The sequence below is a fragment of the Macaca fascicularis genome, chromosome 2, assembly GCF_037993035.2.
Source record: "Macaca fascicularis isolate 582-1 chromosome 2, T2T-MFA8v1.1".
NCBI classification, from domain to species: domain Eukaryota; kingdom Metazoa; phylum Chordata; class Mammalia; order Primates; family Cercopithecidae; genus Macaca; species Macaca fascicularis.
In genome coordinates this window covers 26,842,194-26,866,588 of record NC_088376.1, presented here as the reverse complement: position 1 = coordinate 26,866,588, position 24,395 = coordinate 26,842,194, and the positions used below count along the sequence as shown (strand labels likewise).

Here is a 24,395-nt window from a genome sequence, read left to right as displayed (position 1 = left end):
ATAGACTGGTCAGCTGGGAAGCCATGAAAATAAATTATACACCATTATCCAACATCAACCTTATGCTATGTTTGGTATCTTTTAGACTCTAAGAATATAATATGCAAATCCTGCTTTCCAATAATTGAAACATGGAGACATTAAGTCGTTCAGCAATCACTTGTTGAGCACCTAGTATAGAATGTTAACCTATGGGGGGTGCCAGAGATTTGGGGCCAGATATTAGTTATCTCCCTCCATTCTGTTTCCAGGACAGGACAAACAACAAAAACATGTCAGCAATCCAGCTCTGATAAAGTTTAATGTCCCTTCACCAGGGCTTTGTCCTGTGGTTGTTCTGGCTGGAGTGCAGTGGCGAGGTCATAGCTCACTGCGGCCTCAAACTTTTGGGTTCAAGCAGTCCTCCCACTTCAGCCTCCCAAGTAGTTGGGAGTACAGGCTTGAACCACCACACCCAGCCCTTGATCTTAATTCTTTCATGTAACTTCTTTCACTGTCCTTGTCTATTAAAGTTGTGATGAAGCTTAAATGTGATAATTCATGAATTTACTTAGGATAGTAAGTCTGGGCACATTAAGTAGATGCTGGCTATTATATGTTCTGTGTTGTAGCACATGTGAAGATCAAGGTTAATATCAGCCTCAAACTCTATAGTCAGTTGGCACATTTCCCATTTTTTTCCCATGATGAGATACAAAGTACTTACAAGAGTCTTCATAATAGATTGAGATAGATCAGAAGTTTGATACACTCAAAAGTGCTCAGAATGTGTCAGAAATGACTCTCTAATATTCAGCTTCTGTGACACATTATTGTTCATTAATTCCCCTAAACAAGTCATTTATCAATTTCATCTCCTTTTGTGTTTCTCAAATCACTGGAATCAGTCAATTCACAGGCTCTCTCCACTGGAAGGAAGGAGAAAGTTTCTGACTCCTTTGTATTCACAACCCCTCTTATGTTGTCTAGGTATTCTTAACATGAGGTTCTGAATAATAACAATAGGAACAACAATAAAAATAGTAGCAGTTAGCATTTATTATAATGCTTTCCATAGGCTAATCATTGGACTAGCTGATTTACATATTACATGGTTACAATGATAAAGGAGAAGAACTCATGAGTGTAATCATTTTTCTTTTCCACCTTCCCTTTACATTTATTATTTGACATTAACCGTTGCCCAAATTCTGGATGAAGCTCAGTCTACCCTCATTTTTCTGGTCACTTTTAGGTATTCACAAATTATAGGCCGGTCACGGTAGCTCATGCCTGTAATCCCAGCACTTTGGGAGGCCAAGGCAGGCAGATCACTTGAGGTCAGGAGTTTGAGACCAGCCTGGCCAACATGGTAAAACTTTGTCTCTACTAAAAAATACAAGAAAATTAGCCAGGCATGGTGGCAGGTGCCTGTAATCCCAGCTGTTTGGGAGGCTGAGGCAGGAGAATCGCTTGAATCCAGATTGCAGTGAGCTGAGATCATGCCATTCCATTTCAGCCTGGGTGACGGAGTGAGACTCTGTCTCAAAAAAACAAATTATAGGATCACCTCTCTCCTTTACTAGTGAATTCTATAATATTTTCTTTTTATCTGATTTTATTTAGGTATTGTATAATTTACGTACAATAGAAGTCACTACTATTAAGTGTACAAATGAAATGTGACAAGCGCATAGAGTGAGGATAATTATCACACAGACCTTTTCCACTATCTGGACAAGTTCCCTCTTACCCCTATGTGGTCATTCTCTGCCTCCTACTCCCAGATCCTGAAACTACTGGCCTGCTTTCTGTCTATGTATTTTTCCATTTCTGTCTCTGTATTTTGCCATTTCATATAAATGGTATCATACAGTATGTGGTCGTTTGTGTTTGGAAACTATTGTTTAATACAGTGGTGCTTAGATTCATCCATGTTGTTACATGTATTAGTAGCTTGTTCCTTTTTATTGCTCAGTAGTATTCCTTTGTTAGGATGCATTACATGTATTTATCCATTTGCCATTGATGAACATTTCATTATTTTCAGTACATTCTTTGATCTTAAGTCTGAATATGCAACCTAAGATCATTCCTAAAATCAGTTAAATGTCTTAATCTAAATATTAAAACAATTTAAAATTGCAGTATCTCTTCCTTAGGTTGGGCCTGCTGTAGAATAGCAGTATGAAGGGCCACAGAACATAGTACAGGATTCTTCTCTACATATATTGCCAAGTCCCTCACCCCAGCTAAGCTTCTAAATCTTCCTCAATCTTATTTTCTCAGAACCAACATTAACAATGCACAGAGCTTGAGAAAGCCTAGAGCCACACAAATGTGTGAATATGCGCTGCTTCAATAGCCCTCATTCTGCTCTCTAGGTTCATTCTTCTATCACTTCTATAAAGACAACCACAGAGAACACTGAAGGGTAATTTTCCCTTCAGCTACCAGCTGATGGAAAAATTAAAAGCAGAAAGAGGTCATTGACTTACAGGTAGTTGCCTTACCATGTTCTCTTGTGTACATTCTGTGCACAAATGGTGTGTGTTTCTATCAGGGAATAAGGTGAATTATGCCTATAACCCATCAAGGAATATTGAAGTCCCCTTATAATGATACTTTGAAATAAAAATGAACTGTGTATGTATATCAAAGATGCTCTCCGAAAATACATACACTGAATTTTTATCATATTTTGGTGATCAGAGTATTAATTTGGGTTTTTTTTAGTAACACTGGTATGGCAGTGACCACATTTAATCCAAATTTGTAGAGGAGGTATTTTGGTACTAGTCACTTCATGCAAATGTAATATAGTCTTTAGATTAAGTTATTTTGTTTGAATTGAATGATGTTCTGATCACCGTGGCTATAAAATCAGATTTCAAAATGCAAAGTGGTATATTCTTCTGCAGAGACAATTTTATTTCCCAGAATCCTTAAAAAAACTGAACTGAATTACCTTTTAAAGATGGATTTCACAAACTATAGATAAACGATCAAAAGTAATTATCTTTTATCCCTTTAGAAATCTAGTATAACAAAATAAGTTTTAATATCTTTAATAAAAATCATATTCATACATATATATATAACCATTTACAATGAGGAATTATGAAAGGGCAAAATGTAAATAATAACCAGGTCTGTTATAAATAGTTAACTAAATGATACCACATGCTGTATAACTAAAAGTAGCCTCTACTGTCAAATCAGGGGACACACACAGAGCTAGTTTGATCATTTTGCCTAAGCTTATCTTTATTTACTATTATAATCAAATATTTTATATAAAAAGAAAATCATGTATGTTGTTTTTCTCTCCAGGAGCCAATGGGTCTGATCTGTCAAAATAGTAACATCTTATTTTGTGTATGCACATTATCGTTAAGAATTTTTCTGCCGGGCGCGGTGGCTCAAGCCTGTAATCCCAGCACTTTGGGAGGCCGAGACGGGTGGATCACGAGGTCAGGAGATCGAGACCATCCTGGCTAACACCGTGAAACCCCGTCTCTACTAAAAATACAAAAAACTAGCCGGGCGAGGTGGCGGGCGCCTGTAGTCCCAGCTACTCCGGAGGCTGAGGCAGGAGAATGGCATAAACCCGGGAGGCGGAGCTTGCAGTGAGCTGAGATCCGGCCACTGTACTCCAGCCCGGGCTACAGAGCAAGACTCCGTCTCAAAAAAAAAAAAAAAAAAAAAAAAAGAATTTTTCTACAAAATCTGTCTCAAGCAACGCCAATATGTGTGGTAGGCAGGAAACAAAGGGGTTCTTGGGTCAGATAAGGTGTAGAAAATCAAAGTACTACAGCCTAGACATTTAACAGCACACAACAGAATATTACAATCTCTGAGATGTTATACAAGAAAAATATGTTTTAAATGCATGATTTCTAACTTCATATAACCAAGGCTTTTTTTTTTTTTAATTTACCATCATTGTTCAATGCATACATTTTAGAAAATAGTGATCTGAGAAAGAAAATTATTTTAAAAATATAAGTAAAATGTAAAGGTTTCAATACAATAGTAGACACCAAAGGAAGAATGTAATACATAGAAACTTCAGATATATTTCACCTAACCTGTGCAGCACTGAATTAAAAACAAAAGAAATGGTAAAATCTGCATGGTATTTTAGGATATATTTATTCGATTTCCAAATTGTGATATTTCGAAAGCTAGAGATTTCTAAACCTATTAATCAACTACCCAAACAAACAAAAGTGAAGAATGATACACTAGCTATTGACATGCTTACCCAAACTCTAGGCTAAAATTGAATTTCAAACTCAGCCCATGGCCTTATTTAAAGCCAAATGAATATGTTTTTCTTCTTTTCAGGCTGAAGAACCTTTGCATTTCTATCTAAGGCCTAGGTTTTTCCCTCACCTCCCCTCTGGGGATTCTGCCAAATTGATTTGTAAATGAACATAGAGGGGACATGCTTCAAGTACAGCAGCCACAGCTCAAGGTTTCCTTCTCTAGGACTCCTGTTGTATTTTCAGGGAGGATGAAGCTTAACCCTGAGTTCACAGTTCCTGCTCTAAGAGACCTCTTCTCTCTGTGTTCCTATTATTACTGTGGCTTTCACAATTTCACAGTTTTTAAATCAAAGAATAATAACTCAAATGCCAGGAAGTTTAGAAGTCCAGAAATAAAAAGGTTGTCTTTTTCAGCTGGTATTTGTATGTAATAATGTCCAGTGACAATAACTGTAAAGGTTACACTTACAGGCACTTTCTGTGTGTTTGATGGTCATAGAATTTTTATCCTTAAGTTACTGAGGCGCTTTTATGGCCCTTTGTCCAATATCACATAACTAGTAAGTGGCAGACTTGCTAACACAAGCCTCCCACCATACCCCTGTGAGTCTCTTAGGCACCATAATCAAGCTTTGTAATATTCATCATATTCAAATATGAACATTTGTGACTCTCCAGTATGAAGTGACACTGAGTGGAGATCCTGGTGTATTTATTACATTGACTTTGAATTAGTAAAATGTTTTTATATTACCCATATGCATACGTTAAAACACATTAAAAATTCCGTAAAATCTGACTGCCACAAAATTTTTCCATTTGAGAAATTCCATTTTTCTCCTTTTTCTTTAACTTTTTAAATGGACAAATAACTTACACACAAAAAGTACATATATTTTAAGTGTACCCTTTGCAGATTTTTTTTTTAAATACAATTTGGGCTTGAATACAGTTTTATTTAGCCGTGGATCATCTCAAAATATACAAACATGCAATCCCCACTCAAAAACTCATTACTTTGCCATCTAGTCAAAGAACTTAGTTAATAAATTAGACAGTTAAATACAACTTCAGTACATTACAACATATTTTAGAACAATATATTCAGACATTAGTACTAACAAAATAGTGGTCTAAGAGTTTTTTTTCTTTTGCATTGGCAGAGAGCTTCTCATTCTAAAGAGCTGTTTCTAAAGCCTGTTTCATCAAGGTTTGCAACATAGTCTCCTTAATTTATTTTTCCTAAGGACATCTTTTACCAGCCATAAAAAATTAGAGAAAGTTTTTCTTCTTCCTTCTTCTCCCTCCTTTTCCTCCTCCCCCTCCTCCCCCTCCCCTCCTCCCACTCCCCTCCCCCCACTCCCCTCCCCCACCCCCTCCTCCTTCCCCTTCCCCTCCCACTCCCTCTCCTCAGCCATAAAAATTTAGAGAAAGTTTGTCTTTTTTCTTCTTCTCCGTCCCCCTCTCCGGCTCCTCCTCCCTGCCCCCCTTCTTCCCCTCCCCTTCCTTTTCCCCCTCCTCCTCCCCTTCCACCTTCTTCTGTGAAGGCAGATATTCTTTCTCAGAACATGGCCCAAGATAATGCTCCTTTACTTTTGTGATAGTTTTTTTTTTTTTTGGGGTGGGGGAACGGAGTTTCTCTCTGTTGCCCAGGCTGGAGTGCAGTGGTGCGATCTCGGCTCACTGCAAGCTCCGCCTCCCGGGTTCACGCCATTCTCCTGCCTCCGCCTCCCTAGTAGCTGGGACTACAGGCGCCCACCACCACGCCTGGCTACTTTTTTGTATTTTTAGTAGAGATGGGGTTTCACCATGTTAGCCAAGATGGTCTCGATATCCTGACCTCATGATCCGCCCACCTTAGCCTCCCAAAGTGCTGGGATTACAGGCGTGAGCCACCGCGCCCGGCCACTTTTGTGATAGTTTTTTTCTTTTTCTTTTTTTTTTTTTTTTTTTTTTTTTTGAGACGGAGTCTCGCTCTGTAGCCCAGGCTGGAGTACAGTGGCCGGATCTCAGCTCACTGCAAGCTCCGCCTCCCGGGTTTAGACCATTCTCCTGCCTCAGCCTCCCGAGTAGCTGGGACTACAGGCGCCCGCCACCTCGCCCGGCTAGTTTTTTGTATTTTTTAGTAGAGACGGGGTTTCACCGTGTTAGCCAGGATGGTCTCGATCTCCTGACCTCGTGATCCGCCCGTCTCGGCCTCCCAAAGTGCTGGGATTACAGGCTTGAGCCACCGCGATAGGGTACATGTGTACAACGTGCAGGTTTGTTACGTATGTATACATGTGCCATGTTGGTGTGCTGCACCCATTAACTCGTCATTTACCTTAGGTATATCTCCTAATGCTATCCCTCCCCCCTCCCACCTCCCCCCTCCCCACAATAGGACCCTGTGTGTGATGCTCCCATTCCTGTGTCCAAGTGATCTCATTGCTCAGTTCCCACTTATGAGTGAGAACATGCAGTGTTTGGTTTCCTGTTCTTGGAATAGTTTGCTGAGAATGGTGGTTTCCAGCTGCATCCATGTCCCTACAAAGGAAATGAACTCATCCTTTTTAAGGCTGCATAGTAGTTTATGTGCCACATTTTCTTAATCCAGTCTGTTATTGATGGACATCTGAGTTGGTTCCAAGTCTTTGCTATTGTGAATAGTACCGCAATAAATATACGTGTGCATGTAGCAGCATGATTTATAATCCTTTGGGTATATATCCAGTAATGGGATGACTGGATCAAATGGTATTTCTGGTTCTAGATCCTTGAGGAATCGCCACACTGTTTTCCACAATGGTTGAACTAGTTTACAGTCCCACCAACAGTGTAAAAGTGCTCCTACTTTTCCACATCCTCTCCAGCACCTGTTGTTCCCTGACTTTTTAATGATCACCATTCTAACTGGTATGAGATGGTATCTCATTGTGGTTTTGATTTGCATTTCTCTGATGGCTAGTGATGATGAGCATTTTTCCATGTGTCTGTTGGCTGCATAAATGTCTTCTTTTGAGAAGTTTCTGTTCATATCCTTTGCCCACTTTTTGATGGGGTTGTTTTTTCCTTGTAAATTTGTTTGAGTTCTTTGTAGGTTCTGGATATCAATACCGAATTTATTGAGAGTTTTTAGCATGGAGGGCTGTTGAATTTTGTCAAAGGTTTTTTCTGCATCTATTGAGAAAATCATGTGGTTTTTGTCTTTGGTTCTGTTTATATGCTGGATTACGTTTATTGATTTGCATATGTTGAAACAGCCTTGCATCCTAGGGATGAAGCCCACTTGATCATGGTGGATAAGCTTTTTGATTTGTGCTGGATTCGGTTTGCCAGTATTTTATTGAGGATTTTTGCATCGATGTTCATCAGGGATATTGGTCTAAAATTCTCTTTTTTTGTTGTATCTCTGTCAGGCTTTGGTATCAGGATGATGTTGGCCTTGTAAAATGAGTTAGGGAGGATTCCCTCTTTATTGATTGGAATAGTTTTAGAAGGAATGGTACCAACTCCTCCTTGTACCTCTGGTAGATTTCGGCTGTGAATCCGTCTGGTCCTGAACTTTTTTTGGTTGGTAGGCTATTATTGCCTCAATTTCAGAGCCTGCTATTGGTCTATTCATGGATTCAACTTCTTCCTGGTTTAGTCTTGGGAGAGTGTAAGTGTCCAGGAAATTATCCATTTCTTCTAGGTTTTCTAGTTTATTTGCATAGAGGTGTTTATAGTATTCTCTGATGGTAGTTTGTATTTCTATGGGGTCGGTGGTGATATCCCCTTTATCATTTTTTATTGCATCTATTTGATTCTTCTCTCTTCTTTATTAGTCTTGCTAGCAGTCTATCAATTTTGTTGATCTTTTCAAAAAACCAGCTTCTGGATTAAATTTTTTGAAAGGTTTTTTGTGTCTCTATGTCCTTCAGTTCTGCTCTGATCTTAGTTATTTCTTGCCTTCTGCTAGCTTTTTAATGTGTTTGCTCTTGCTTCTCTAGTTCTTTTAATTGGGATGTTAGGGTGTCAATTTTAGATCTTTCCTGCTTTCTCTTGTGGGCATTTAGTGCTATAAATTTCCCTCTACACACTGCTTTAAATGTGTCCCAGAGATTCTGGTATGTTGTATCTTTGTTCTCATTGGTTTCAAAGAACATCTTTATTTCTGCCTTCATTTCATTATGTACCCAGTAGTCATTCAGGAGCAGGTTGTTCAGTTTCCATGTAGTTGAGTGGTTTTGATTGAGTTTCTTAGTTCTGAGTTCTAGTTTGATTGCACTGTGATCTGAGAGACAGTTTGTTATAATTTCTGTTCTTTTACATTTGCTGAGGAGTGCTTTACTTCCAACTATGTAGTCAGTTTTGGAATAAGTGCTATGTGGTGCTGAGAAGAATGTATAATTTGTTGATTTGGGGTGGAGAGTTCTGTAAATGTCTATTAGGTTTGCTTGGTGCAGAGCTGAGTTCAAGTCCTGGATATCCTTGTTAACTTTCTGTCTCATTGATCTGTCTAATGTTGACAGTGGGGTGTTAAAGTCTTCCATTATTATTGTATGGGAGTCTAAGTCTCTTTGTAAGTCTTTAACGACTTGCTTTATGAATCTGGGTGCTCCTGTATTGGGTGCATATATATTTAGGATAGTTAGCTCTTCCTGATGAATTGATCCCTTTACCATTATGTAATGGCCTTCTTTGTCTCTTTTGATCTTTGATGGTGTAAAGTCTGTTTTATCAGAGACTAGGATTGCAACCCCTGCTTTTTTTTTTTCTCCATTTGCTTGGTAGATCTTCCTCCATCCCTTTATTTTGAGCCTATGTGTGTCTGCATGTTTGATGGGTCTCCTGAATACAGCAGACTGATGGGTCTTGACTCTATCCAGTTTGCCTGTCTGTGTCTTTTAATTGGAGCATTTAGTCCATTTACATTTAAGGTTAATATTGTTATGTGTGAACTTGATCCTGTCATTATGATGTTAGCTGGTTATTTTGCTTGCTAGTTGATGCAGTTTCTTCCTAGCATCGATGGACTTTACATTTTGACATGTTTTTGCAATGGCTGGTACCTGTTGTTCCTTTCCATGTTTAGTGCTTCCTTCAGGATCTCTTGTAGGGCAGGCCTGGTGGTGACAAAATCTCTCAGCATTTGCTTGTCTGTAAAGGATTTTATTTCTCCTTCAATGAAACTTAGTTTGGCTAGATATGAAATTCTGGGTTGAAAATTCTTTTCTTTAATAATGTTGAATATTGGCCCCCACTCTCTTCTGGCTTGGAGAGTTTCTGCCGAGAGATCTGCTGTTAGTCTGATGGGCTTCCCTTTGTGGGTAACCCGACCTTTCTCTCTGGCTGCCCTTAACATGTTTTCCTTCATTTCAACTTTGATGAATCTGACAATTATGTGTCTTGGAGTTGATCTTCTCCAGGAGTATCTTTGTGACATTCTCTATATTTCCTGAATTTGAATGTTGGCCTGCCTTGCTAGGTTGGGGAAGTTCTCCTGGATAATATCCTGCACAGTGTTTTCCAACTTGGTTCCATGCTCCCCGTCACTTTCAGTTACACCAGTCAGATGTAGATTTGGTCTTTTCACATAGCTCCATATTTCTTGGAGGCTTTGTTCATTTCTTTTTACTATTTTTTCTCCACAATTCTCTTCTTGCTTCATTTCATTCATTTGATCTTCGATTGCTGATACTCTTTCTTTCAGTCGATTGAGTCGGTTACTGAAGCTCGTGCATTTGTCACGTAGTTCTCGTGTTATGGTTTTCATCTCTATCAGTTCTTTTAAGGTCTTCTCTGCATTGATTATTCTAGTTATCCATTCATTTATTCTTTTTTCAAGGTTTTTAGTTTCTTTGCACTGGTTACGTAGTTCCTCCTTTAGCTCTGAGAAGTTTGATAGTCTGAAGCCTTCTTCTCTCAACTCGTCAAAGTCATTCTCCGTCCAGCTTTGTTCTGTTGCTGGCAATGAGCTGCGCTCCTTTCGAGGGGTAGATGCACTCTGATTTTTTGAATTTCCAGCTTTTCTGCACTGCTTTTTCCCCATCTTTGCGGTTTTATCTGCCTTTGGTCTTTGATGATGGTGGCGTACTGATGGGGTTTTGGTGTGGGTGTCCTTTCTGTTTGTTAGTTTTCCTTCTAACAATCAGGACCCTCAGCTGTAGGTTTGTTGGAGTTTGCTTGAGATCCACTCCAGACCCTGTTTGCCTGGGTATCAGCAGCAGAGGCTGCAGAAGAGTGAATATTGCTGAACAGCAGTTGTTGCTGCCTGATCATTCCTCTGGAAGCTTTGTCTCAGAGATGTACCCAGCCATGTGAGGTGTGAGGTGTGAGGTGTCAGTCTGTACCTAGTGGGGGATGTCTCCCAGTTAGACTCCTCAGGGGTCAGGGACCCACTTGAGCAGGCAGTCGGTCCGTTCTTATATCTCAACCTCCGTGCTGGGAGATCCATTGCTCTCTTCAAAGCTCTCAGACAGGGGCATTTACCTCTGCTGAGGTTTCTGCTGCTTTTTGTTTAGCTATACCCTGTCCCCAGAGGAGGAGTCTACAGAGGCAGGCTGGCCTCCTTGAGCTGTGGTGGGCTCCACCCAATTCGAGCTTCCCAGTGACTTTGTTTACCCACTGAAGCCTCAGCAATGGTGGGCGCCCCTCCCCCAGCCTTGCTGCTGCCTTGCAGTTAGATCTCAGACTGCTGTGCTAGCAATGAGGGAGGCTCAGTGGGCGTGGGACCCTCCAGGCCAGGTATGGGATATAATCTCCTGGTGTGCTGTTTGCTAAGACCCTTGGTAAAGCGCAGTATTAGGGTGGGAGTTACCCTATTTTCCAGGTGTTGTGTGTCTGTTTCCCTTGGCTAGGAGAAGGGATTCCCTTCCCCCTTGCACTTCCCAGGTGAGGCGATGCCTCACCCTGCTTCATCTCTCGCTGGTTGGGCTGCACCAGCTGACCAGCACTGATTGTCTGGTACTCCCCAGTGAGATGAACCCGGTATCTCAGTTGAAAATGCAGAAATCACCCCTCTTCTGTGTCACTCACGCTGGGAGCTGGAGGCTGGAGCTGTTGATTTTCGGCCATCTTGGGCGTGCCTCCCGCAGAGTTTTTTAAACATGCATACCCTCATGTTTACACCATCCCAATAAAGAGATGGAACATTTTCAGCAACCAAGTCTCTCAGTCCTGCACTTGCCAAGTCAGTTGTGAGATCTCATCAGATATTTTTACCTGCTTTCGCACTTCATAAAAATGTAAGTATACAGTATGCATTCTTTTGTGTCTGGCTTCTTTCATTCAACATTGTATTTGTATTTCGATCTTTTTTTTGCTGTATAGTATTCCATTCTATGACCATATCCCAATTTTTGCCAGTTCTACTGTTGAATAATTGAGTTGCTTTCCATGTTCATCTATTAGGAATAAACTATTAAAAATAATTCTGGGCTGTGATTTGTTGGATATAGTAGTCATTTATCTGAGATACATAACTAGGAATTAAATTTCTAGGTTATAGAATATTTATAGGATAAACTTTAATAGGTATGGCCAAAAAGTTTTTTAAAATGGTTGTTACAGTACTGTAATGTAATACTGGCACTAACTATCCAGAGTTGGTGTAGACTCCACGATTTAAGGGCATAGTCCCCAACAAGACTGTAAACACCAGTCACAAGTTTGAGTGTCCACAAGCCACCTGCATTTGTGACAAATTAGCTACAAATTTGGGGGCTCCCATGCCCCCAACAGGTTTGACAACTTGCTAGAATGACTTATGAAATAGCACTAAATTCAAAAATAGCACTCAACTTATGATTATAATTTTATTGTAAAGGCCACGATTCAGAAGCAGCTCAATGAAGAGACACATAGGCCTAGAACTAGGAAGATCCTGAATCAGAGCTTCCACATCTTCTCCCCATGGAATCATGATGCATTCCCCTCCCTACACCTTTCAAACCAAAGAACCTCACCCAAATTTTGCCAGCTATAGTTTTGTTTTTTTTTTTTTTTTTTTTTTTTTTTTTTTGCGGATTTCATTATCTAGGCATGATTGACTGAATTGCAGGGCACATGAACTCGATCTCCAGCATCCTTCCACTCCTCAGAGGTTGGGATGACATTACTGGGCTCAAAGCCCCAATCCTTTAATTATACGGTTAGTTTTTCTGGTGCCTGGGCCCCATCCTGACACACCTCATTAATATAAACTCAGATGTGATATAAGAGGTCTAGATACTATCGCTTGGAATATTTTCAAGTTTTAGAGGTTACCTAGCTGGAACTGAGGACAAAGATAAAGCCAGAGTTTTTAAAATACAATACTTGCACATCCTTCTACTTTTGATACATAATTTTATACAGTTGTAAGCATAATATGGAAATGATATTTATTTTGCTTTTCATTTAACAATATATCCCAAGAATACTTTCACTTCAGTTTTCATATTTACCAATTAAATGGTGGCATACAATTCCCCTAAATGATTGTATTGATGGGGCTTAGAACAGAATACATCCAAGTATGTACCTTGACATGCTGGGTACCTTAAAGTGAAGGACATAGGAAGACCTTAGATCATATCCATTTGTCCAATCACATTTCTATACAGTGGTCTCTTCTTCATCGAACCTACATATAAAGATAGAGTTTCCCCAGGTGCTTGGGTTTCCATTTCTGATGAATACTGTTTCAGGTAAAACTTTGATTAAATACATTCTCGTTAACCTGTATTTTGTTATAGGAATGTCAGCTCTGACCCCTATGATGAGTGAGAAAAGGTGTCACAGCTTTCCACCCCTGCACAGCAGAAAACCTGGAAAGAGTAGAAACATGGCTCAAAGGGTCTTTCCAGGGAAAGATAAATAAATTCAACTACGTAAAGCTTTATATTAGAAGAAAACAATAATGGCAAACTTAAAGTGGGTACTGGGATACATGAGGCACTGCCCATAAGGACTTGTATGTCATAACTCGTTAGGAATTCACAATATCCCTAGGAAGTAGACACTTTTTTTTTTAACTCCCCCATTTTTTATATGAGAATTTTTAGGCACAAAGACATGAACTTAATTAGATCAGGGTATTATAGCTGGGTACTTCTAGAGCTGTGATTTAAATTCAAGAAATCTAACCCCACAATCTGTACTTGTAACCACCGCACAATATTTTCTTTCATCAGTGAAAGGAAAAATAAATATGTTTAAACAAAAAGGTGAAAAGGAAGTGTCTACACCCTCTAAATCAATTAGGTTCTCTAGATATACAGAGGAGCTCTAGAAATCACTATGTGAAAGACAAAATACCAATGGCAAAATGGTTAAGGTGCATTAAAAAGCAATTTGTAGAAGACAATATCTGAATGGCCCGTACAAATACAAAATGTACCGGTTAAAGTGAAAATAAAATTTAAAATAACAAGATTATGGTTTTTACACAAATGGTTGGCAAAAAGAAATCTGACATTAGGTACTGATAAGGACTTGGGAAAAGTGGAGAAAAATTTGGCAACACCAAGTAATGTTGAAAGTAAACCTAACGTATGACTTAAACATTCACTGGAGAAACTGACTCGTGGACACCAAGAGGTAATTACAAGGAAGTATCCTGCAGTTTTGTTTCTATCAACAAATGGTCAAAAAGCTATAGGATGAAAAACCATACAAAAGTTACAAGAAACTCATTAAATATTTATAAGCAGGGAGAGAGAAACAAAAACAAAATACAGAAGAATATCTAGAATATGGCATCAGACACTTACAATTACACATGCATAATCAACAAAGAAAGTAGGAAATTAGAATCATACCATTTTATAACTCTTAAAGAAATAATGGGCCGGGCCTGGTGGCTCACACCTGTAATCCCAGCACTTTGGAAGGCCAAGGCAGGTGGATCACCTGAGGTCAGCAGTTCAAGACAAGCCTGGCCAACATGGCGAAACCCCGTCTCCACTAAAAATGCAAAAATTAGCTGAGTGTGGTGGCAGGCGCTTGTAATCCCAAGCTACTTGGGAGACTGAGTCAGGAGAATCTCTCGAACCTGGGAGGCAGAGGTTGCAGTGAGCCGAGATCACACCACTGCACTCCAGCCTGGGCAACAAGAGTGAAACTCCATCTCAAAAAAAAAAAAAAAAGAGGAAGGGGGGAAGGGAAAGAAAGAAAGAATTTATCTAGGCAGTGACCAACAATTACAAGTATCTCCTGAGGAAGCATAGTGTCACCTATGAGGAAGTCTTGCCAAAAATATTGAACTTGAATGCGATCAAGACTCTAGATGTAATTATCTTTGGTCAAGAAATAGAGGAACATAAACACAAGTTAAAGTCTCTATGTGAATAAAGTCTGCAAATTCCTAACTGAAAAAACTACAAAATAAATGACAAGGTTTCTTGAACAAATAAATAGCTAGAAAATAATTGGGGTAAGACCTATAAGTAAAGATACCTAAGAGACATAGCAGCCAGTTCCAAACAATGGGCCTTACATGGTTCTTGATTCTTACAAACTGCACAATAAACATAAGGAGATAATTGAAGGAAAGTTAACACTGGATTTTTTATAATAATGAAGTATTTTTAAATCTTTAGTTGTAATCATTGTGGCATGATTGTGTGCTTTAAAAAATTATTATTTAGAAATACATAGTGAAATATATAGCAAAAAAATGATATTACTGAGATATGCTTCAAAATCTTTGAGAGGATTTAGGGGAGTAACTGGGTGGGAATAAGATGAAATAAGATTGGCCCTGAGTTGATAACTGCTGAAGCTAAGTGATGGATTTTTAGATTTTCATTATATTATTATATTCTTATACATGTTCAGAATATTCCGTAATAATAATAAACATGCATCAATTCCATAAATTGATTGTGGATGCACATATTTATATCTAAAATTATGAGAACTAGAATGCAAGGAAGGGCACACACCAAACTCTTAGTTGTTGTCTTTTGGAGATCTAGGGATAGGACTAGGTAAGTGGCTAAAAAAGACTACAGCTAAATACATAGTGTTTCATTTCCTTAACGAATATAAAACAACTGGAAGCAAATATGACAATATTAACAGTTGTAAAATTCAGAGTGAAACAAATATGGATTTCTGTTATAAAATGTATCATTTTCTTTTGAGTTCTTTACAAATATGTAAAAGTGCCAATCATTCAATGTCATGAATGAGTAAAAATAATTTGGAGTGATGTAGCCTTTATTCTACTTTCTATGGGATTTGAGTTGCTACAAAATTTAACAGGAATATTAGTTACCCAAGACCAAGACCCAGGTCTGTGCAGGGTAGAGGTGGAGGGTAGTGGTTAATGGAGGTACACAAAAAGTCTCACGGTTACTTTGCTTTTGCCAAATAGCAAAAGATATACAGAAGTTCATTTAACAAATTCATTGAACTAGGGACAGGCTCACTTCTGTTAATCTCCTAAATCAGATCAAGCCCAAATTTGATGATTTGGTCAAAAGTAGGAAATATAACATGTATAACTCACATAAATACATTAAGGGAACAGTATTTTTTAATACACCAAGCTCTTTTTTACCTTTCAGTCATTTGCACTTCCTCTAACTTGAAAACTCTTTTCCCCATGCTTTTTAGTCCATCGTCCCCTGGCTAGTATTTTCCCAGCTATCAGGACTCAATTATGAGGTCTCTTTTTGCTGAACTCTCATCTGACCTTCTTCAACTGGGCCAAGTCTTCCCAGACACGGAAGTACAACACTCCACACCATCTGAAAATGTCTCTTGACTTTTTGTCTCTCCCAAAAGAGTAAAGTCAAGGCAGGGTTGGGTCTCATTATTCTTTGTACCCAGCAGTTAGCAGAGTGGCTCACACTTATCAAGGGCTCAGTACCTGTCCGTTGAATTGCTAAGTAAATTGAGCAACACTGAAACCCAGTCTCTAAACAGTATCAGCCTTGGTATGATATTAACAATAGCAGTGGGAAAACCTGGATTCAACAAGAGAAGTTTAGGCTTAAAAAGGTGGAAAGAGCTTGATAGAAGCAAAGGCATATGGGAAAATGATCTCATGACAATGTGGAATACAGAATGCCAACTCTGTGGGTAAACTCTACAACTGCAAACCACCAAGCATAATTTGCATATATTCTATTATCATCTAAACAATGGAGCAATTGGTTTATCAGGTTCTCTCATCTATACTTAATGTGCCAACACCAGACTATTTTTGCACCAGGACATCTTGTTTGACAAAAACCAACACCCACAGTGGTCCCTTCTGCAACTAAGAGGAGGAGCTGATTTTGTTCAGAAAATCAGTGCTTGAACTTAAATAAGCAAAGGCATTTAGATGACCTCCAAGTACTCAGGACATGTAATTTAAGAAACATTTCATTGTCAGTAGATTTCTGCCATGGCTATTTCCCTAATGTTCTATGATAGCTTAATAAAACTCAAAGGATGAATGAGCTTAAGGGCATCTTCAGACATTATTTTTCTTAGAATCATTTATGTGCCCATGCAAATTACATTTAACCAATATATTGGGATCCTATTGTGGAATGCCCACAGACACTTGCACTCTGTGATTTTTAAATGGAAGTATGTAATTGTTACCAACACAATTTGTCAGTTAAACCCTGGGCACAATTTTAGAACTCATCTATGTGTGATATCTCCAGTGGGTGGAGACTATGTTTCACCCATGCTCATATACCTAGTGATTCTTATTCCTTTCCCTGGAACCCAGAGCACTCAATACATATTTAAACTTTATTGAAACTTCTCACTTTATAAATGAGAAAAGCTACAGTTAGAGAAAAAAACAAGTCTGAGAAAAAAGAAAGGGAAGAAAATGATTTTATTCCATTAATGAGCTTTCTTTTTCTGTAACAGGTTTTTTTCTAGACAATAGAACATTATTATTTTTAATTGATACATAATACGCATATTTATGGGGTAACAGTGTGATATTTTGATACCTTTATACGATGTGTAATGATCAAATCATGGTAATTAGCATATTCATCACCATTCACATTTATCAGTTCTTTGTGCTGGGAACATTCAATGTCTTCTCTTTTAGCTATTTGAAGATATAGAATAAGAATTTATTCTTTATCTTTAATAAAGTGCTAAAGAACAGTAGAACTTATTCTTCCTATCCAGCTGTAATTTTTTATCTGTTAACCAATTTCTCCTTATCCTCCCTTCTCCCTAGACTTCCCTGCCTCTAGTTACCACTATTCTTCTGTTTACTTCTATGAAATCAACTTATTTAGCCTCCACATATGAGTAATGATATGTGGTATTTGTCTTTCTGTGTCTGGCTTATTTCACTTAATGTCCTCCAGGATAATCCGTGTTTCCGAAAATGACAACATGTCATTCTTCTTTATGGCTGAATAGGATTCCATTATGTATATATACCACATTTTCTTTATCCATTCATCCATTGATGGACACCCAAGTTAATTCCATGTCTTAGCTATTGTGCATAATGCTGCGATAAACACAGGAGTGCAGAGATCAATTTGACATACTGATTTCCTTCTGGATATATACTGAGTGGTAGAACTGCTGGATCAGTAGTAGTTCTATTTTTAGTTTTTGGAGGAACCTACATGCTGTTTTCCATAATGGCTGTACTAATTTACATTCCCACCAACATTGTATAGGAGTTCCTCTTTCTCTGCAACCTCACTAGCAGGTTATTTTTTGTCTTATTATGACAGCCATTCTAACTGGGGTGGGATTATATTTCATTGTGGCTTTGATTTGCATTTCATTGATAATAAGTGATGTTGAGCATTTTTCATATACTTTTTGGCCATTTGTATATTTTTTTTCTTCTTTCGTTTTTTCAAGACAGGGTCTCACTCTGTTGCTCAGGCTGGAATGATGTGGTGCAATCTCAACTCACTGCAGCCTCAACTTCCTGGGCTCAAGCGATCCTCCTACCTCAGCCTTCCAAGAAGCTGGGACTACAGGCACTCACCACCAAGCCTGGCTAATTTTTAAAATTTTTTCTTTGTAGAGACAGGGTCATGCCGTATTGCCCAGGCTCACCTCAAACTCCTAGGCTCAAGCGATCCTCCTGGTCCCAGCTTCCCAAAGTGCTGGGACTACAGGTGCAAGCCACTGTACCCCAAATTTATATATTTTCCTTAGAGAAATGTCTATTCAAGTCATTTGCCCTTTTTAAAAATTGGATTAATTCATTTTTTGCTGTCAAGTTCTTTGAATTCTTTGTATATTATGGATATTAATCCCTTGTTGAATGAATAGTTTACAAATATTTTCCTTCACTCTACAGGCTGTCTTCGCTCTGTTGATGGTTTCTTTTGCTGTGCAGAAGCTTTTTAGTTTAGTATAATCCCATTTCTCTATTTTTGCCTTTGCTGCCTGTACTTTTGAAGTCTTATACATAAAATCTTTGCCCAGACCAATGTACTAAAGTGTTTCCCTATGTTTACTTCTAATAGATTTATAGTTTTGGGCACTACATTTAGATTTTTCATCAATTTCACATTGATTTTTGTATAATATATGGGGAGAGATGGGGGTCTAGTTTTATTCTTCTACATATGGATATCCAGTTTTCCCTGTATCATTTATCTAAGAGACTGTCCTGCCCCTATTGTATGTTCTTGGTGCCTTTGTCAAACATTAGTTGGCTACAAATATGTGTGTTTATTTCTGACTTCTCTATTCTGTTCCATTGGTTGATATGCCTGCTTTTATGCCAGAACCATGCTGTTTGGGTTTCTATAGCTTTGTAGTAAATTTTGAAGTCAGGTAGTGTAATGCCTCCATCTTTGTTCTTTTTGCTCTGCATTGCTTTGGCTATTTGGGGTCTTTTGTGGTTCCATATGAATTTCAGGATTTTTTTTTTTCTAATTTTATGAAAAATATCATTGGTATTTTGATAAGGATTGCATTTTTTAGAAAAGAATAAATGATGTTTATCTTAATATCTATGGAGAAAACTCCAGCGTTTAATTTGAACACTGTAGAGACCTTGTCATCAGCACTTAAAGAGTCTTAGTTCTACTCTTAATTCCTTTCTGTTTTGATTAGAATCCTGTTTCTAGTGGCCTTACATAACAAAATCTCTTTCAAAGACCATGAATGCCTATGATACCTATTGCCACAAAGAGAATTCAGGTTTCTCGATGTTCAGGACTGGTCTCTGAATAAAAGTATAATTCTGGTTATTAACCCCACAACTCCAGAATTGGGATTCTGTTTTCAAGGAATGTCCTAGACAACATGGCATTGTTGATTGAAAAGGAAATATATTCCAGAAATCTATTCTGTTACCAGCTGTATCAGAGTTCCACAATGCATCTGGTTCTTGGGCAAGTCACTGAAACGTGGGTCAGATGTTGAAAGCTGCTGTACTGTGATGTGAAAATAAAGGTAAGGACAGCATACCTTTGTATATAAATTACAGATGACTAAATTTTAAGAATTTTCTCTTATTCTAAAACATGTTCTGACTTTACTGTTAAAATTTTATTTTACGAAATCCTGGTGCTATTAACGGGAGGGATTTATTCATTTACTTATTTTTTAGGTCCAGGTTTTAAAAAAAGTAAAAATGAGAAAGTCCTAGGTTAATTGGCCTTTTCATATTTATTTTTTAGTATTTTAATCATGTGTTTTCTAGGATAGTTATAACAAAATACTGCAAACTCGGTGGCTGAAAACATCAGAAATTTATCATCTCACATATCTGGAGGCTAGAAATTTGAAATCAAGGTGCTGTCAAGTCCATGCTTCCTCTGAAACCTGTAGGGGACCATCCTTCCTTGCCATTCCTCGCTGCTAGTGTTTTGCCGGCCATCTCTGGTGCCCTTTGTCTTATAGATACATCATTCCAATCCTCCCCTTTTGTATTGTATTTTCCCTGTGTATCTCTGTCTCTGTGCCCAAATTTCTCCTTTTATAAGGCTACCAATCATATTGAATTACCCTAATGACCTCATTTGAACTTGAGTACCTCTGTAAAGACTCTGTTACTAACAAGGTCATATTCTGATGTACTGTAGGTTAGAACTTCAACATTTCTTTTTTGAAAGGGCACAATTCAACTTAAAACAAATGGAACCGATGATAACAAGAATCTAGTAATGATGGGGAAATTTTACTCAGGCATGAATGCTAGGATGTCCTGGTTAATGGAAAATTAATAATTACAATTAGTTTTCCTATCTAAATGACTAAAAGGAAAAGTTCAAACAATAGATGAGTTACTGAGACTGTTTCTTGCGTGCCCCTGTTCTGGACGTGACCAATTATAGCCTCAAAGAATTTTGTGATCCCCAAGGGTCTAGGAAGAAGAAAAGAGTTCAAGGAATTAAAATGTTCAGAGATGAGGAGAATAGAATTGAAATAAGTAGTGTACCAATTAATGGCAGATCTTTACTAACCAGACTGCAAACAATAGATATTTTTGAAATGTCACAAAATTAAAGTTACAAAGTCTATAGAAAAAAAATTAAACAATGGCACATTGGTAAGAACCATATAAATGATTATCCCAGTTTTCATTGTTTGATTATAAAATACATAAATTGTGGGCAATACCTAAGCTGTACATTTTTTTTCTTGCTTTATTGCCTATTTTTTTATTTGTTTCAGTCACCCATTTAATGCCTTTGGAAAAGTATAATGATGTGTGGAATGGCTCTTATATACATTCCTTCTCTGTAGGTTATCTTTTTAATCTTTTCTGCATAACAATTCCAAGATAATATATATACACATATATATATGAAATTTAGTATATAAGAATATCCTTGCTTGTTTTTATGTTTTGCTCAAAAATGCAAATGTACATATATATCTGTGAATATATATGTTTGTGTGTGTGTATATATATGTATACACATATTATTTCTGTGCTGATTTACGTACCAGTATTTATCCACCAATTCCCTACAGAAGGTTCCTTCAATGCTTGTTATTTGGCATTCCTCAATTTCTTTTGTTCTGTGTTTTGGCTAAGGTGGATATTTTCTTGAAATAGTCTACTTCTCCTGGCACTGAAGTATTCATTCACTAATTTACATCCTTCCTCCCGCCATTGTGCCCTGTATGCCTCTTTCTGTTAGTAGCCAGTGATGTGGAATTCAAGCCACAAGGGACATTTTACTTGGGAAAACACTGCCTTCCAGGAACTGGCCAGGTCTACATTTCTCCATTCATTTTCCATGACTACTTGCCCCAGACATTTTGCTGCAATAATATAGACCTGCTGGCAGTGCCTTACATAATCCAGTGTACTTTATTGTCTCCTCTTCTTTTCAAAGGCTCTTTCCTTTCTTTAGTCTTTATCACTTGTATATCAGATGTATAATTCCTATCTATCCCTCCAAATGCAATTGTTTCCAGCAAGACTTTCTCTAGTCTCTCAGTTGGCAAAGGTAATACACTCCTTCAAGTCTTCATAGCACCCTATAAATTCTAGTGCCATGTCATTTACCATCTTCTACTGAAATACTATGCTTGTGTTCTCCCCAACCTAAATTGCAAAAGAGGTGGGATGTTGTATTTATCTTAAAACAAGTGCCTGATGACAGAGAGGGGTCAATAAAGATTTATGGTTAGAAAAAGTTATTAGACATGTGAAAACAGCCACCCCAGTTGATTGTCAGTCATTTTAAGGAGAAAAAGCTGGTCCAAGATTCTTGGTTGAAGCCACATTGTTCAACTTTGTAGAAGAATTGCGTTGTTATCTGGAGGTGACTGTGTTTTGGAACCTTGATGTAAATATCCAAAATAAAAACTGCATGTTTATAAAGTAAAATTAATAATCTAGCTTTTAAAATGCTTACCAAGTATTTTAGCTGACTATTCTCAACCCTGACTGTATACTAAGAATCATCTTGGGAAGCTTGTTAAAGGTACAGAGCCAGGGCCCCAAAACAATGCTGATTCAGCTCAATGTTTAAAATGCTCCTTAGGGATGACTGAGACGCATTGCTCAAAACATTAGTAATAGAATCACCTTTCTTAGATTAAAATTTTTTCAACAGATGTTTCCAAAATACTAATGTTATCTCTTCTGCCAATAATTTTGTGGCCAAATAATTTTATACAGGATACAATATTATTGTCATTTTATAGAAATGGAAACTGAGGAAAAACCAGGATAAATGATTTACCATGGTAACCTATATTTTATGGCTCTAAGATTGACATCCAGGTTTATTGAAATCGAGTGTTCTTCCTGCATATCACACTGACTCTGAAATTGTGTGGGGTTGGTAAACAAACTTCTGAATTCAATCTATAAACTAGATCTGAATCTGGGTTTTTTGGTGGTTGGCATATCACAAGGCAGAAATGCGTACACATTAAATAAGACAAAAACTGATGGAGAAAACTAAACCAGAGCAACTTGAAATAAAACAAGGGCTATTAAAAAGTATCTCCAACAGTTGACTTGCTTTTATTACAGGGTAGGCTATTTTTAATTCCCACCAAATTGCTAAAACACTAGTTCTCTTTTCTCCATATTTTTTTTCTATAATCTGCCTGTTTTTCACTCATGGGCCTTTCTCAATAAGTTAAAGAAACTAATGTAAAAGTGGACTAAGTCAGAAACTTGAAACATTTAATAAAGGTCAAGTGTTCAGCAAGACATTCTCAATTGTGGAGGTAAAGAAAGGATAAAGTCAAGGATATCTGATATTTCTAAAAACCTTAAAGATTAAGTCCACCTGAACCACAGGTGAAGCTAAGCTAGCACCATAGAATTTCTCTTAACCGTGTAGGTACAGTCACCTTTTGGTTGTGTTTTTAACACTTTCATTCATTCATTCATTCACTCATTCATTCATTCATTCGGAGTCTCTCTCTGTTACCGAGGCTGGAGTGCAGTGGCCCCATCTCTGCTCACTGCAACCTCCACCTCCCAGGTTCAAGTGATTCTTCTGCCTCAGCCTCCTGATAAGCTGGGATTATAGGCACACACCACCACGCCCTGCTAATTTTTGTATTTTTAGTAGAGACCATATTGATCAGGCTGGTCTAGAACTCCTGACATCACGATCCGCCTGCCTCGGCCTCCCAAAGTGCTGGGATTACAGGCATGAGCCATCGCACCTGGCCTTTTAACACTTTTAATGTCTACCATATAGAAACACATCTACAGTTTTTCGAAAAACACAAAATACAGTGCTGTTGGGTGATCGGTGGCTTCCTATATAAACTACAATATAAACTATAAAAACTGAAACATTAACCATTTAAACCACTCTTTTCATGGCCCAAAGGGCTTTGCAAACCCCAATTGTTTCCCATGAGCAAGCACATTGAGAAACACTGATTTAAGAACAGTTCTAACATTTGTTAGAACACTAGCTAATACATTTTGTATTTCCCATGCACTTCAAGTCTTCCATAGGGGCTCTTAGAATATACTATCTTAAAATCTCTTTTCTAGTTTTAAAATTTTCTTATCAAAGAATGCACACATGGCAACAAATACAAGGGTACAAAACAGTTTCAAATGAAGAACAAAACGCTCTAGTCTAACTTTCCGAGCCCAGAGGTAAATGTTTAAAACACTGATTTACTATTAGGACATTTTTTCTGCTGATTGACATCACAGCTCTAAATAACATGCTAATATATTTAAATCTCTAGGCACTAAGATGAGAATTTAATATGTATATTCTGTCACTTTTGTCTTTTTTCCATATTTTTCTACATAGTCTTTACACGTTTTTATTTAATATTGTATAGTTATGTTATAACTCTACAGTTATTTTTATTTAATATAAATATTAAATGAATATTTTCATTTAAATATTCTATTATTATGTTATAACTACACATAGTACGTTTCCACTTTTATGTCTGGTTCCCTTGATTTGAATCAGGATCTCAAATTCCCTGATTGAAGTTATTCAATTTTTTTCGTTTCTCCTTTAGTTTCCAGTTCTCAAATTATTTCAGCAACACTTACACATTTATTTATTTATTTTACTTATTTATTTATTTATTGAGACAGAGTTTTGCTCTGTCGCCCAGGCTGGAGTGCAATGTCATGATCTCGACTCACTGCAACCTCCACCTCGCGGGCTCAAGCTATTCTCCTGCCTTAGCCTCCCCGGTAGCTGGGATTTCAGGCACACACCACCATGCTCGGCTAATTTTTGTATTTTTACTAGAGACGGGGTTTCACCATCTCAGTTTGTCCAG

The 24,395-nt window shown here is 37.8% G+C and overlaps 1 protein-coding gene and 1 long non-coding RNA gene across 7 annotated transcripts in view; one reads left to right on the top strand and one right to left on the bottom strand.

The window, feature by feature from the left end:
* ZNF385D (zinc finger protein 385D) overlaps positions 1-24,395 on the bottom strand; it is a 990,373-nt gene that overhangs the window by 149,650 nt on the left and 816,328 nt on the right. The gene's annotated exons all lie outside the window — the stretch shown is intronic.
* LOC123571674 (uncharacterized) overlaps positions 1-24,395 on the top strand; it is a 130,236-nt gene that overhangs the window by 22,638 nt on the left and 83,203 nt on the right. The gene's annotated exons all lie outside the window — the stretch shown is intronic.